The following is a 13,704-nucleotide window of genomic DNA, read 5'->3' on the forward strand; positions in this document are numbered from 1 at the left end:
TTTGATCATTCTGTGTCTTTTTTAAAGTAATTTAGTTTTTTTGTGTCATTTTGTGTCTTATTTTAGTAATTTTGTGTCTTTTTTTAGTAATTTTGTGTCTTTTTTTGGTCATTTTGTGTCTATTTTTGGTCATTTTGTGTCTTTTTTTAGTCATTTTGTGTCTTTTTATGTAACTTTGTGTCTTTTTTTGATCATTCTGTGTCTTTTTTAAAGTAATTTAGTTTTTTTAGTCATTTTGTGTCTCTTTTTATTCACTTTGATTCTGCCTCCAGGTAATTTCAGGTTGAGACCCCTGCTCTAGAGACAGATCTAGTGTTTGGTCGACACTTTTTGAAAAGATAAAAGAAAAGCAACACACACACTGCAGGTTGGTGTGACCGTGTGTTGGTGTTAACACGACCTCAGCATGGATCAGCTGATCCACAGGTCAAAGGTCAGCCGGAGGAGGCTGGGCCTGATGATGTCACTACGTCTGTTTACCCTCCGTCTCCACTGGGACACGTCTCTTATTAACATTAACTGTTTGAGTTCCTGTCACTAGTTATATGATATATGATGTATTAAACCATCCACAGCTGCAACAACCAGACAGACAGAACGTTTCTGAGCTCCTGAAAGCTCCTTTGTTTCAGGAAATGTGTTTAAAAAGAGTGCATCAACATATATACACAGTCCATAGAGACTTTTAAAAAAGGACTAAAACATTCCTTTTTAGCAAAACCTTTGGTTCCTCCATCCAGATGGTTTTTACATGATGTATGTATGTTTTCTGTTTTTAGCTGGGGTTTTTTAATCCTTTTTATAATTAGAATGTTATGCTTTTAACCTGTAGCACTTTGAGATTTCCTGTAATGTAAAGTGCATTATAAATAAAATGTATTATTATTATTATTATTATTGTACTGCAGATTAATTATAATTATATGTCAATGCAATTTGTATTGTCCTCGAAATGCTAGATTTTATGATATTTATAAGGTAAATTTTGTTTCATTTTTCCATAGAGAAAGAATGAAAGAATGTTTTATAGCATGTGTTAAATATTACATAGTTGGAAAAATGCTCTTGTAGCCAACTTCTCTCTGTATTATGTTTCTTAAATATAAAATAATTCTTATATATATATATATATATATATATAATTATTAGAAGAAAAAAACCCTAAATTACTTAAAGAAGAAACAAAATGACCAAAAAAAGACACAAAATTATTAAAAAAGACACAAAATTATTTAAAAAAGACACAAAATTATCAAAAAAGACACAAAATTATTTAAAAAAATACACAGAATAACAAAAAAGACACAAAATTATTTTTTAAAAAGACACAAAATTACAAAAAAAAGACACCAAATTATTTAAAAAAGACACAAAATTACCAAAAAAAGACTCAAAATTACAAAAAAGACACAAAATTATATATATATATATATATATATATATATATATATATATATATATATATGCACATTTAACATGGTTTTATTCATAATGATTTTGGTTATGATGAATAAACCATGTTAAATGTCTAGATATCAGCTCTTAAATTAAACTCTTATCAGATATTGTTGTTGTTATCATTATATTTGTCCAAACAAATGAACCTTTAGTTGAACCAGACATTAAAATGAACAAGAAACTGAAGAAAACAAGGAGGTCTAATATATTTTTCCATATCTATATTTCTGTGGACTCATTCTATCTTTGTTTCTGTGTTCAGTTCTTTAAGTTTGGGTGAAATTGTAACTTTTCTCTCCAGTTTCTACATTTCTGCTTCTACTTTTTAATCCATTCTTCTCATCTCCCAGATATTTGTGGAGCCATATGGGCTTTGAGGCCTCAGGCTGGTCTGCTTCAGGCCTCCAGCTGGTTCTTCTAGACCTGACAAGCTCCTCCACTCTTACATAAGAGTAGAATTGTAGGTCAGACTGTAAATCATCTTCAGGCATTTTAACCTGTTTTTTTTTTCAAATACATGCTGGAAACAAGTCAAATTATCTGCCAGTGCAGTAAGTAAATGTTTCTTTGTAAGAATTCTTTAAATAAGTAAAAATATCTAGAAACTGGAAAAACAATGATGTCTTAAAATAAATCCAAATATTCTTATTTTGAGTAATTGTGTCTTGAAAAGCCCGACTGTAGTAACATTAAAATAAGCAGAAATACTTGAAACGAGCACGTTTAGGTGATAGAAAATGCTTTTGAAATATCATTTAAACTCCATGCAACTAAAACTCTCAACTGGAGCCAATATTTGAGGTAAAAACTCACCATATTCAACAGTTGAAGAGATTGAAAAGCATTAAAAAGCTCACAATGTCAATCCTAAAAACAAGTCTTTACACAATAAGATGATTTAACGAGAAAATAGTCAAAATAATGTCGAAGTCACAAGAAAAAAGTCAAAATGAAAAAAAAAGAGGAAATCATGAAAAAAGGTCAAAATGTGAAAAAAAAGTCGAAGTCACGAAAAAAGTGAAAATAACAAGAAAGAAGTCGAAATCACGAGAAAAAGTCTAAATTAAAAGAGAAAAAAGTCTAAATTTAAAAAAGTAAAAATAACAAGAAAATTGTCAAAATAATGAGAAAATAGTTGAAGTATTTTCTTCTTCTATCTACCAATAGTATCTGAATTATCTTGTTCTGAGTATAATTTACCTACTGACCATAGCTTTACGTGCTGATTTAATTATTAGTATTATTATTATGTGCTTATTTAATGATCTTATTGTGTAAAGACTTGTTTTTAGGATTGACATTGTGATCTTTTTCATGCTTTTCAATCTCTTCAACTGTTGAATATGGTGAGTTTTTACCTCAAATATTGGCTCCAGTTGAGAGTTTTAGTTGCATGGAGTTTAAATGATATTTCAAAAGCATTTTCTATCACTAAAACGTGCTCGTTTCAAGTATTTCTGCTTATTTTAATGTTACTACAGTCGGGCTTTTCAAGACACAATTGCTCAAAATAAGAATATTTGGATTTATTTTAAGACATCATTGTTTTTCCAGTTTCTAGATATTTTTACTTATTTAAAGAATTCTTACAAAGAAACATTAACTTACTGCTCTGGCAGATAATTTGACTTGTTTCCAGCATGTATTTGCTTTATTCTAGTTATTTATTTCTTGTTTTGTGCATGTATTTGCTTTATTCTAGTTGTTTATTTCTTGTTTCCAGCATGTATTTGCTTTATTCTAGTTGTTTATTTCTTGTTTCCAGCACGTATTTGCTTTATTCTAGTTGTTTATTTCTTGTTTTGTGCATGTATTTGCTTTATTCTAGTTGTTTATTTCTTGTTTTGTGCATGTATTTGCTTTATTCTAGTTATTTATTTCTTGTTTCCAGCATGTATTTGCTTTATTCTAGTTATTTATTTCTTGTTTCCAGCATGTATTTGCTTTATTCTAGTTGTTTATTTATTGTTTTGTGCATGTATTTGCTTTATTCTATTTGTTTATTTCTTGTTTCTTGTCAGTTGGTTTTTACAGTGTGGTTAACATGCAACAGGATGAAAATCTCCTCTGTTTTATGTTTTTAGACGCCTTAAAGGACGAGCAGCGGTTGTTCCTGGTGTTTCCTCTCAGGTCACATGACAGGCAAGACTTCAGAAAACTAAATAATATTCATAATCAAAGGAAAACAGACCAGAGGAACACTGAGCCGACTGTTTCACCAGAACTCTGAACCAGCCGGAGAGTAACACCAGCACAAACTCTCCGTTACCTCACAGTGTGTGTGTGTGTGTGTGTGTGTGTGTGTGTGTGTGTGTGTGTGTGTGTGTGTGTGTTCTTGTTCTTCCTACATAGTGAGGACCGGAACACGTTTTTAACCAACAGAGTGAGGACATTTTTTCAAAGTGAGGACATTTGTGCCGGTCCTCACTTCTTTAAAGGCTTTTTTTAGAGTTCAGACTTTGTTTTAAGGGTCAAAGGTCACATTAGGCTTATGTTATGGTGAATGTTGGGCATTTAGTGGTGATGGTGAAGGTCACACTGTCACACATTTCTGTGTATTTACGGTGTATTTACAACAGTATCCTACTGTATTTTATAATGATTGTAAAATACTGTTAAATATTCATCCCTCACATGTAAATTATCAGTTAAATCGATCCATTAACAATAGATAACTGTAATTTAACAGCATTAAACTGTATTTTACTGTTTGATAAATTACGATAAATGGCCTGTAAAATAACCACAACACCCACCGTTATTCTACCGTCATATACTGTGATACAAAATACCATAATACACTGTTAACATAAATTATAGTACATGGACTGTAAAATAACAGTTAAATACTGCCGTCCCTGCTGCAGTGGAGGGTTAGAGTTAGGGAACAAGGTTATTAGAGTTAACAAAAACTAGAATTGATAAAACATTTTCGTTAACGGAAATTTTAAAAATAAAGAGAGTAAAAAAAAACGATAACTAACTGAAACTGTATTGTGTGGTTACAAAACTAACTAAAACTATAGTGAAAATGTCCTTCGTTTTCCTCTTTGTCAACTTTTTTCACACATAATGAAGATGGATCAGACAAAGGAAATAAAGGAAACATTTACTGTGACCTCTTTTAATCTCCCACCTCAACTAAAACTTACAGTAAAACTAATAAAAACTAAACTAATAACTAAAGCATTTTCAAAAAACAAAAACTAAACCAAAACTAGCAAACCCACTCTAAAAACTCATTAAAAATAACTGAATTTGAAAACAAAAATCACAACAAAATTAAAACTAAAACTGATAAAAAAAATACAAAAACTATTAGAACCTTGTAAGGGAATTCACTGTTATAATGAGGGTCCTCACAAAGATAGAAGTACAAGAATGTGTGTGTGTGTGTGTGTGATTGGGGAGGGGGAGGTGTGTGTTATGAATAGATGAAGTGACGGAGCAGGAGGAGAAGGAGGAGCAGCAGCAGGAGGAGGAGGAGGAGCAGCAGGAGGAGGAGGAGAAGAAGAGGAGGAGGAGCAGGAGGAGGAGGAGGAGGAGCAGGAGGAGGAGAAGAAGAGGAGGAGGAGTAGGAGGAGGAGGAGCAGCAGGAGCAGCAGGAGGAGGAGGAGGAGGAGGAGGAGCAGCAGCAGGAGGAGGAGGAGCAGGAGCAGGAGGAGGAGGAGGAGGAGGAGGAGGAGGAGGAGTAGGAGGAGCAGGAGGAGGAGGAGGAGTGGATGGAGTTGGGAGCTAAAAGTCCAGTTTGGAGTGGAAAAGTACAGCGTCTGCTCCGGGGGGCGGAGCCTCTCTGTTGGTTCACAAACCGGCCAATCAGAGCTCAGAACAACAGGGTGATTGACAGCTGAGGCTCCTCTTCTAATCTGAGCCTTCAGATATAAAGTTAGTTAGAAGGTTTATGTTTCTGCAACTAACTGAGCTGTCAACATGTTGCAGCAACTTGTAATAAGTTTACACACACATTGTCTCTGTGTTGGAGATTATTATTATTATTAGAGTTTATGAAGGAATGTTTAGAGTTAATCAATAACTTGTAATAAAAGAGAAAACAGCTGATTGTTCAGTAAACGTCTCCTCCAGAAGGATCCAGTCACTAGATCAATAATAGTTCAATAGTTCAATATCTCCAGTAGCTGAACCTCCAGTACTTTACTGAGGATTCATCTAGCTTAAACAAGGATTTTTACTTAATACTTTATACTTCTTACTGATATTACTTCTGAAATCAGCTTTAACTGATGTTAGAATAATCTCTTATTCTGTCTCTGTGTGATGAACGTCACTATCTATGAATGCTTAATTCACTCTATGTGTGTGTGTGTGTGTGTGTGATCATGTGCTAATATTGTTTTTAAACTATGATTAAACTAAATACATTTACTGCATCTGCTCAAACTTTCTCTGCCATTTTTAGAGTGATATTCCATAATCGCAAAAATATTTATTTTATGTTTTATTGTTTTGTTTTGTGTCCGTTAATATCTCTGCAGGTCGTATGAAGGCAGGAGTTTATGTTCTGTTCTGTTTGTTAACAGCTCATTAACATGGAGAGGAAACTTCTCCACTTTCTGATGATTCATGTAGCTCAAACAAGTATTTTTATTTAATGCTACTTTATACTTCTTACTTCTCAGCTTTAACTTTATAAGCTGCAAAATCACTTACACATTAATGAATTAGACCACATTACATCATATCCATATAGTTCAAAGGTCTCTCTTGGAAAATAGATTTTTTTGTGTCATTTTTTAGTCATTTTGTGTCTTTTTTATTTATTGTGTGTCTTTTTTTGGTCATTTTGTGTCTTTTTTGGTCATTTTGTGTCTCTTTTTAGTCATTTTGTGTCTTTTTTTTGTCTTTTTTATTTATTGTGTGTCTTTTTTGGGTCATTTTGTGTCTTTTTTGGTCATTTTGTGTCTTTTTTTAGTCATTTTGTGTCTTTTTTTGGTCATTTTGTGTCTTTTTGATCTCTATGAGACTTTTACCTGGTTAAATAAAGGAGATATAATGTTTAAAATAGATAAATAGATAAATGCACATAAGACATGCTAGTTATCAGCCCTCACACACTGCTTCACTCTTTACTTCATCACATTACAAATTATTATTCATGTTGTTTAGCTTTGATTTAGAAAATAAAAAAGGTTCTCCTGTTGTTCTACAGGATTTATGTTCACTTCAATAAATCAATAAAACTACTTGTGACATGTCATATTTGACTCTGACTGAACATTTGCTCTCACTTTGTGATAAAAATATCAGGATATATATCGTATATCGATATTCAGCCTGAATATATATCAGACATGACTTTTGGTCCTACTGACTCATACTATTTACCTAAACTTTCTCTAATTATCTGTTCTAGAATCTGTCTTTGTGCAGCACAAACAAACAGGTTTCTGCTGTGAGGATGAATAAAGTCTGATCTTATCTGACATGTGTAGCTGACACAGTGACTGAGGTCACACGGTGAGTGAGGTCACACGGTGACTGAGGTCACACGGTTAGTGAGGTCACACGGTTAGTGAGGTCACACGGTTAGTGAGGTCACATGGTTAGTGAGGTCACATGACCTGGACTTTTTTGGACTCAACAGAATCAGAAAGTTCCTGTAAGTAAACTTTGACTTCCAGACGCCACTCGGACTTCAGTCTGTCCACGAGAACGACCAGAGAAACAGAGACACTCTGTGTGTGTGTGAGTGTGTGTGTGTGTGTGTCTGTGTGTGTGTGTATGTGTGTGTGTGTGTGTGTGTGTACCTTTAGGGGATTGTCAGTCCAGTGAAACATTCACCACCCTGCTGAAAGGATCAACACCTCCATCCCTCTCTCTCTCTCTCTCCCTGAACTGAGCTCCTGTTTGTGTGTGTGTGTGTGTGTGCGTGCACGTGCATGCTCGTGTCTGTGTGTGTGTGTGTGTGTGCATGCGTGCTTGTGTGTGTGTGTGTGTGTGTGTGTGTGTATGTGTGTGTGTGCGTGCACGTGCATGCTCGTGTCTGTGTGTGTGTGTGTGTGTGTGTGTGTGCGTGCACATGCATGCTTGTGTCTGTGTGTGTGCGTGCACGTGCATGCTCGTGTGTGTGTGTGTGTGTGCGTGCACGTGCATGCTCGTGTCTGTGTGTGTGTGTGTGTGTGCGTGCACGTGCATGCTCGTGTCTGTGTGTGTGTGTGTGTGTGTGTGTGTGTGTGCGTGCACATGCATGCTTGTGTCTGTGTGTGTGTGTGCGTGCACGTGCATGCTCGTGTCTGTGTGTGTGTGTGTGTGCGTGCACATGCATGCTTGTGTCTGTGTGTGTGTGTGCGTGCACGTGCATGCTTGTGTCTGTGTGTGTGTGTGCATGCGTGCTTGTGTGTGTGCGTGTTTGTGTGTGTGTGTGTGTGTGTATGTGTGTGTGTGTGTGTGCATGCGTGCTTGTGTGTGTGTGTGTGTGTGTGTGTGTGTATGTGTGTGTGTGTGTGTGCATGCGTGCTTGTGTGTGTGTGTGTGTGTGTGTGTATGTGTGTGTGTGTGTGTGTGTGTGCATGCGTGCTTGTGTGTGTGTGTCCGTGTGTGTGTGTTTATGTGTGCTTGCTTGTGTGTGTGTGTGTGTGTAACACAGTGTAAAGTTACTAATTAAAACTGTATCTAAGGAGTAGTGGAGTAATTCTCAGTGTGTATTAGTACTTTTACTGAATATTCTTCATCACTGCTGACAGTAAGTGAAACACCAATAATCACATTTAGTCATTTCAAAGAATAAAAGAGGAAATATCACTGGAGACTTAAGACATTTAAAGTGAGTCTTAGTTAGTTAGCAGCATTAAACTCTATGGAGTTCTCATTCTCTGTCTTCTTCTGTGTTGTTGTTTTTTGTCATTTTGTGTCGTTTTGTGTCTTTTTTTGGTCATTTTGTGTCTTTTTTGTCATTTTGTGTCGTTTTTTGGTCGTTTTGTGTCTTTTTTTAGTCATTTTGTGTCTTTTTTTGTCATTTTGTGTCTTTTTTTTTGGTCATTTTGTGTCTTTTTGTAATAATTTTGTGTCTTATTTGGTCATTTTGTCTCGTTTTTAGTCATTTGTGTCTTTTTGTAAACATTTTTTGTCTTTTTTTGGTCATTTTGTGTCTTTTTGTGTCTTTTTTTTGTCATTTTGTGTCTTTTTTAGTCCTTTAGTCCAACATAAAATGTGATTTTGAATCTTTTTTTTACTTTCTAAACACTATCATGCTCAATAAAGAATGTTAAATGTGTCAAATGTGACCAAAGGTGTCAAATCTACCATATCAGAGGGTTCCATCCAGTTCTATCATTTGATACTAAATCTATTTGAGCTTGTCTCCAGTTTTACTTGGTATATCATCATCAAAGTGAAACTGGCCTCATGGAGTTTACAGCCAGAACTTTAGAGGTAAATGTACAGTAGGGCTCCACGCTGCTTTGTTTTATACTCTGATGGAGGCAACAAGTCTTGTGGAGACTCCACAGGGTTAAAGTGAAACAACTAGTTGTGTTTAAAGTGTAAAGTTCATGTTTTATTCCATGTCTGATGACTCTCTGTCCAGCTGCACAATCAGCTGCAAACTGGCACTGTTAATCAAAAACTTCTCCTCAAAAAAACTTCTGGTTTCTGGTTTTAGTTCAACTTTAGTTGATTAAAATCACCAGAGAAAAAACACACACTGTGGACATAAGCACAAACACTCACAGAGGATATAATAATAATACTAATAATGTTAATGCTAAGAAGAGTTATAGGTTATTGGTTTTAAACAGCAGGGATCACAGAGTTAATGAGGAGAATAAAGTTGTTGCAGAGCTGCAGGACATGTTGAGACAACCTCTCTGCTGACTCGTCCTCTGAGCAGGAAGACGACTTGTTACAGCGTCACTCTGTTACTAGGCAGGTCAGTGAGTCCTGACAGCCAATCACACGCTGAGGTTTCCTCTTTCACTTCCTCAATGCACACACACACACACACACACACACACACACACACACACACACACACAGTACGTGTGCGACGTGTTCCACACTGACAGTTATCATGTTGTTGTGTTGTTCATTAGACCAGTAGTTCTCAACCTTTTTGAGTCGCGACCCCCAATTTAACATGCATGTTGTCCATGACCCCCACTCACTGAACACAATCTCACACGCACAGTTCAGATCACCCAAAAAAGACACAAAATGACCTAAAAAGATTGAAAAAAGACACAAAATAACCAAAAAAGACACAAAATGACCAAAAAAGATTTAAAAATAGACACAAAATAACCAAAAAAAGACACAAAATGACCAAAAAAAGACACAAAATAACCAAAAAAGACACAAAATGACCCAAAAAAGACACAAAATGATCAAAGAAATACACAAAATGACCAAAAAAAAGACACAAAATAACCAAAAAAGACACAAAATGACCAAAAAAGACACAAAATGACCAAAAAAAGACACAAAATAAACAAAAAAGACACAAAATGACCAAAAAAAGACACAAAATAACCAAAAAAGACACAAAATTACCAAAAAAGACACAAAATTACCAAAAAAAGACACAAAATAAACAAAAAAGAAACAAAATGACCAAAAAAGACACAAAATGACAAAAAAGAAACAAAATGACCAGAAAAAGACACAAAATGATCAAAAAAGACACAAAATGACCAAAAAAGACACAAAATGACCAGAAAAGACACAAAATGACACAAAAAAGACACAAAATTACCAAAAAAGGAAACAAAATGACCAAAAAAGACACAAATTGACCACAAAATAATCAAAGAAGACATTAAATGACCAAAAAGACTAAAACACATGAACACATGAACACTTTAACACAGTGGAGACAGAGCTGACTTCCTAAATGATTTGGTGACCCCCAGAAATCATCTCGCGACCCCAATTGGGGTCCCGACCCCAAGGTTGAGAACAGCTGCAGTAGACGTTGATCACGGCTGGAGGAGAACATTTACTGACTATCAACACATGATAACACACGTTACAGCTCAGGAGATATGATGCAAATGTTGCTTTATTGTATTATGTATCTGATGTTTCACTACTAACAGATCTACTGTCTCCAGCTCACACACCACTGTCTCACTGCTGCACGTTTAAAAACACTGAATCAACTAAAGTTGAACTAAAACCAGAAACCAGAAGTTTATTTTCAGGAGAAGTTTTTGATGAAAAGTGACAGTTTGCAGCTGATTGTGCAGCTGGACAGAGAGTCATCAGACATGGAATAAAACATGAACTTTACACTTTAAACACAACTAGTTGTTTCACTTTAACCCTGTGGAGCTCCAGAAGACTTGTTGCCTCCATCAGAGTATAAAACAAAGCAGCGTGGAGCCCTACTGTACATTTACCTCTAAAGTTCTGGCTGTAAACTCCATGAGGCCAGTTTCAGTTTGATGATGATATACCAAGTAAAACTGGAGACAAGCTCAAATAGATTTAGTATCAAATGATAGAACTGGATGGAACCCTCTTATATGGTAGATTTGACACCTTTGGTCACATTTGACACATTTAACATTCTTTATTGAGCATGATAGTGTTTAGAAAGTAAAAAAAAGATTCAAAATCACATTTTATGTTGGACTAAAGGACTAAAAAAGACACAAAATGACACAAAATGACACAAAATGACAAAAAAGACACAAATGACCTAAAAAAGACACAAAATGACACAAAATGACCAACAAAAGACACAAAATGACTAAAAAAAGACACAAAATGACACAAAATGACCAAAAAAAAAGACACAAAATGACACAAAATGACAAAAAAACCCCACAAAAGACACAAAATGACCTAAAAAAGACACAAAATGACACAAAATGACTAAAAAAAGACACAAAATGACCAAAAAGACACAAATGACCAAAAAAGACACAAAATGACTAAAAAAAGACACAAAAAGACACAAAATGACAAAAAATGACACAAAAAGACACAAAATGACACAAAATGACCAAAAAACCCCACAAAAGACACAAAATGACAAAAAAGACACAAATGACCTAAAAAAGACACAAAAAGACACAGAATGACCTAAAAAAAAAAGACATGAAAATGATTAAAAATGGACTAAATAGCCCTTTAAGACTCCATAAAGTTAAAACCCAACTTGTTGTTTCAACTTAAATATTTGAGTGTTGATGCTGCGAAATAATTTTATGTGAAGACAACAAAGACAACAGAGTTAACTATGAATCTTGTTATTTGACTCAATATTTTAGGTAAAATGACTTTTTGCACAAATCTTTGTTGTATAATAAGAAACAAGCAAAACAGAAAGCCATCTTCCTCTGGTCTGTTTTAAGGAGCTTGACTTGTGCTTCTGTTTCCATGTGACAGATCAAAGGTTTGATAAGAGGAAGAACATCATCATCATCATCCTCCTCCTCAGGTCAAAACTCTCCTATAAATCATAGAAAAGAACTAATAACTATTATTATAACTTCATGTGTTCCTGGACGCTTTGACCTCCAGGTGGAAAAACTCACACACACACACACACACACACACACACACAAACACACACACACACACACACACACACACACACACACAGCTCAAGTTAGGAATAATTGGCTGTGATACTGCAAATTACATGATTTTTGGAAGAAGGGTTTTCCTCTTGATATATTTTGAATTTTGAAATTCCACGTAAAAAAATGCTATAAAAACTTTACAGATTAATATTTTTTTCTACTTTTCTGCATAAACCTCTTAAACAACTTCCATCCTGCTCAAAACCACCAAATGTTTAAACATTTTTGGCATTTTAACCCTTTAAATGCCAGTTTGATTACATGATGTCACTGTTTTTCAAAGAAAAAACACACAAAAATTTAGTTATTTTTAATACAATAAATATTTTTTTGGGCTGGGGCATTTTTTTTATCACAGCCTTGAATATGTCTACAATTAGCAACAAAGTTGATTTTGATGCATTTTTAGTTTTTGTGTCAGATTTAAAATGTAAAAAACACTTTTTGGCCACTAGATGGCAGACATGTCCACTTCCAAAAAACACTATAAAAATATTACTGATATACATTTTTTCCAACTTTTTGGGGTTAAATCTTTCAATCAACTTCAGTCCTGATCAAAACTATCAGCCAGAAATGATTTATGATATGACAAATAACTAAATTTTTGTGTTATTAAGGGTTAAAATGCCAGAAATGTTGAAACATTTGGTAGTTTTGAGCAGAGCGGAAGTTGTTTAAGAGGTTTATGCAGAAAAAGTAGAAAAAATATCAATCTGTAAAGTTTTTATCACATTTTTTGGAGGTGGACATTTTCAGGCCGAAGGCTGTGAAAGGGTTAAATTAGAGAGTTACAGAGTTAAAAACTGAACAGAAAGTAGATCAGCAGTAATCTGCTGACACCAACAAAAAGGTTTACACTTCTGCTTTTTTTTTTGTTCTTTACGAGGACGATGAGTCTCTTTCACACAGCCGATCCCTGGAAAGATCAGGAACATTTCCTGCACCGAGTCATGAGAGAAATTAATGAGCAGATCAATAATCAGAGGACCTGAAGCACCAGTTTCCTCCTCAGGTCCCCGTAATGTGAGAAGGGAAGCAGTTCTACTGTAGAGCAGCTATTCTCAACCTTGGGGTCGGGACCCCAATTGGGGTCTTGAGATGATTTCTGGGGGTCGCCAAATCATTTAGGAAGTCAGCTCTGTCTCCACTGTGTTAATGTCTCTTTTTTTTTATTTATCATTTTGTGTCTTTTTTGGTCATTTTGTTTCCTTTTCTGGTAATTTTGTTTCTTTTTTTGTTCATTTTGTCTTTTTTGGTCATTTTGTGTCTTTTTTTTATCATTTTGTGGTCATTTTGTGTCTTTTATTGTAATTTTGTTTCTTTTTTTGGTCATTTTGTGTCTTTTCTGGTCATTTTGTGTCTTTTTTTTATCATTTTGTGGTCATTTTGTGTCTTTTATTGTAATTTTGTTTCTTTTTTTGGTCATTTTGTGTCTTTTTTGGTCATTTTGTTTACTTTTTTTGGTCATTTTGTTTAGTCGTTTTGGTCACTTAATGTCTTTTTTTGGTAATTTTGTTTCTTTTTTGGGCAATTTTGTTTCTTTTTTTGTTCATTTTGTCTTTTTTGGTTAATATGTGTCTTTTTTTGGTCATTTTGTGTCTTTTTTTTTATCATTTTGTGTCTTTTATTGTAATTTTGTTTCTTTTTTTGGTCATTTTGTGTCATTTTTGGTAATTTTGGGTCTTTTTTTGGTCATTTT

General features: G+C 34.6%; 1 protein-coding gene across 1 annotated transcript in view; it reads left to right on the forward strand.

Moving 5' to 3' along the window:
- Positions 1-166, forward strand: part of ccdc71 (coiled-coil domain containing 71) — a 181,283-nt gene extending 181,117 nt beyond the window's left edge. The window contains exon 3 of the transcript XR_009390846.1: positions 151-166. The gene's annotated coding sequence lies outside the window, so the exon portion shown is untranslated. The remainder of the gene's footprint in view (positions 1-150) is intronic.
- The last annotated feature ends 13,538 nt before the right edge of the window (positions 167-13,704 follow it).

Source organism: Centropristis striata, chromosome 3 (assembly GCF_030273125.1).
Source record: "Centropristis striata isolate RG_2023a ecotype Rhode Island chromosome 3, C.striata_1.0, whole genome shotgun sequence".
In the NCBI taxonomy this organism is placed as follows: domain Eukaryota; kingdom Metazoa; phylum Chordata; class Actinopteri; order Perciformes; family Serranidae; genus Centropristis; species Centropristis striata.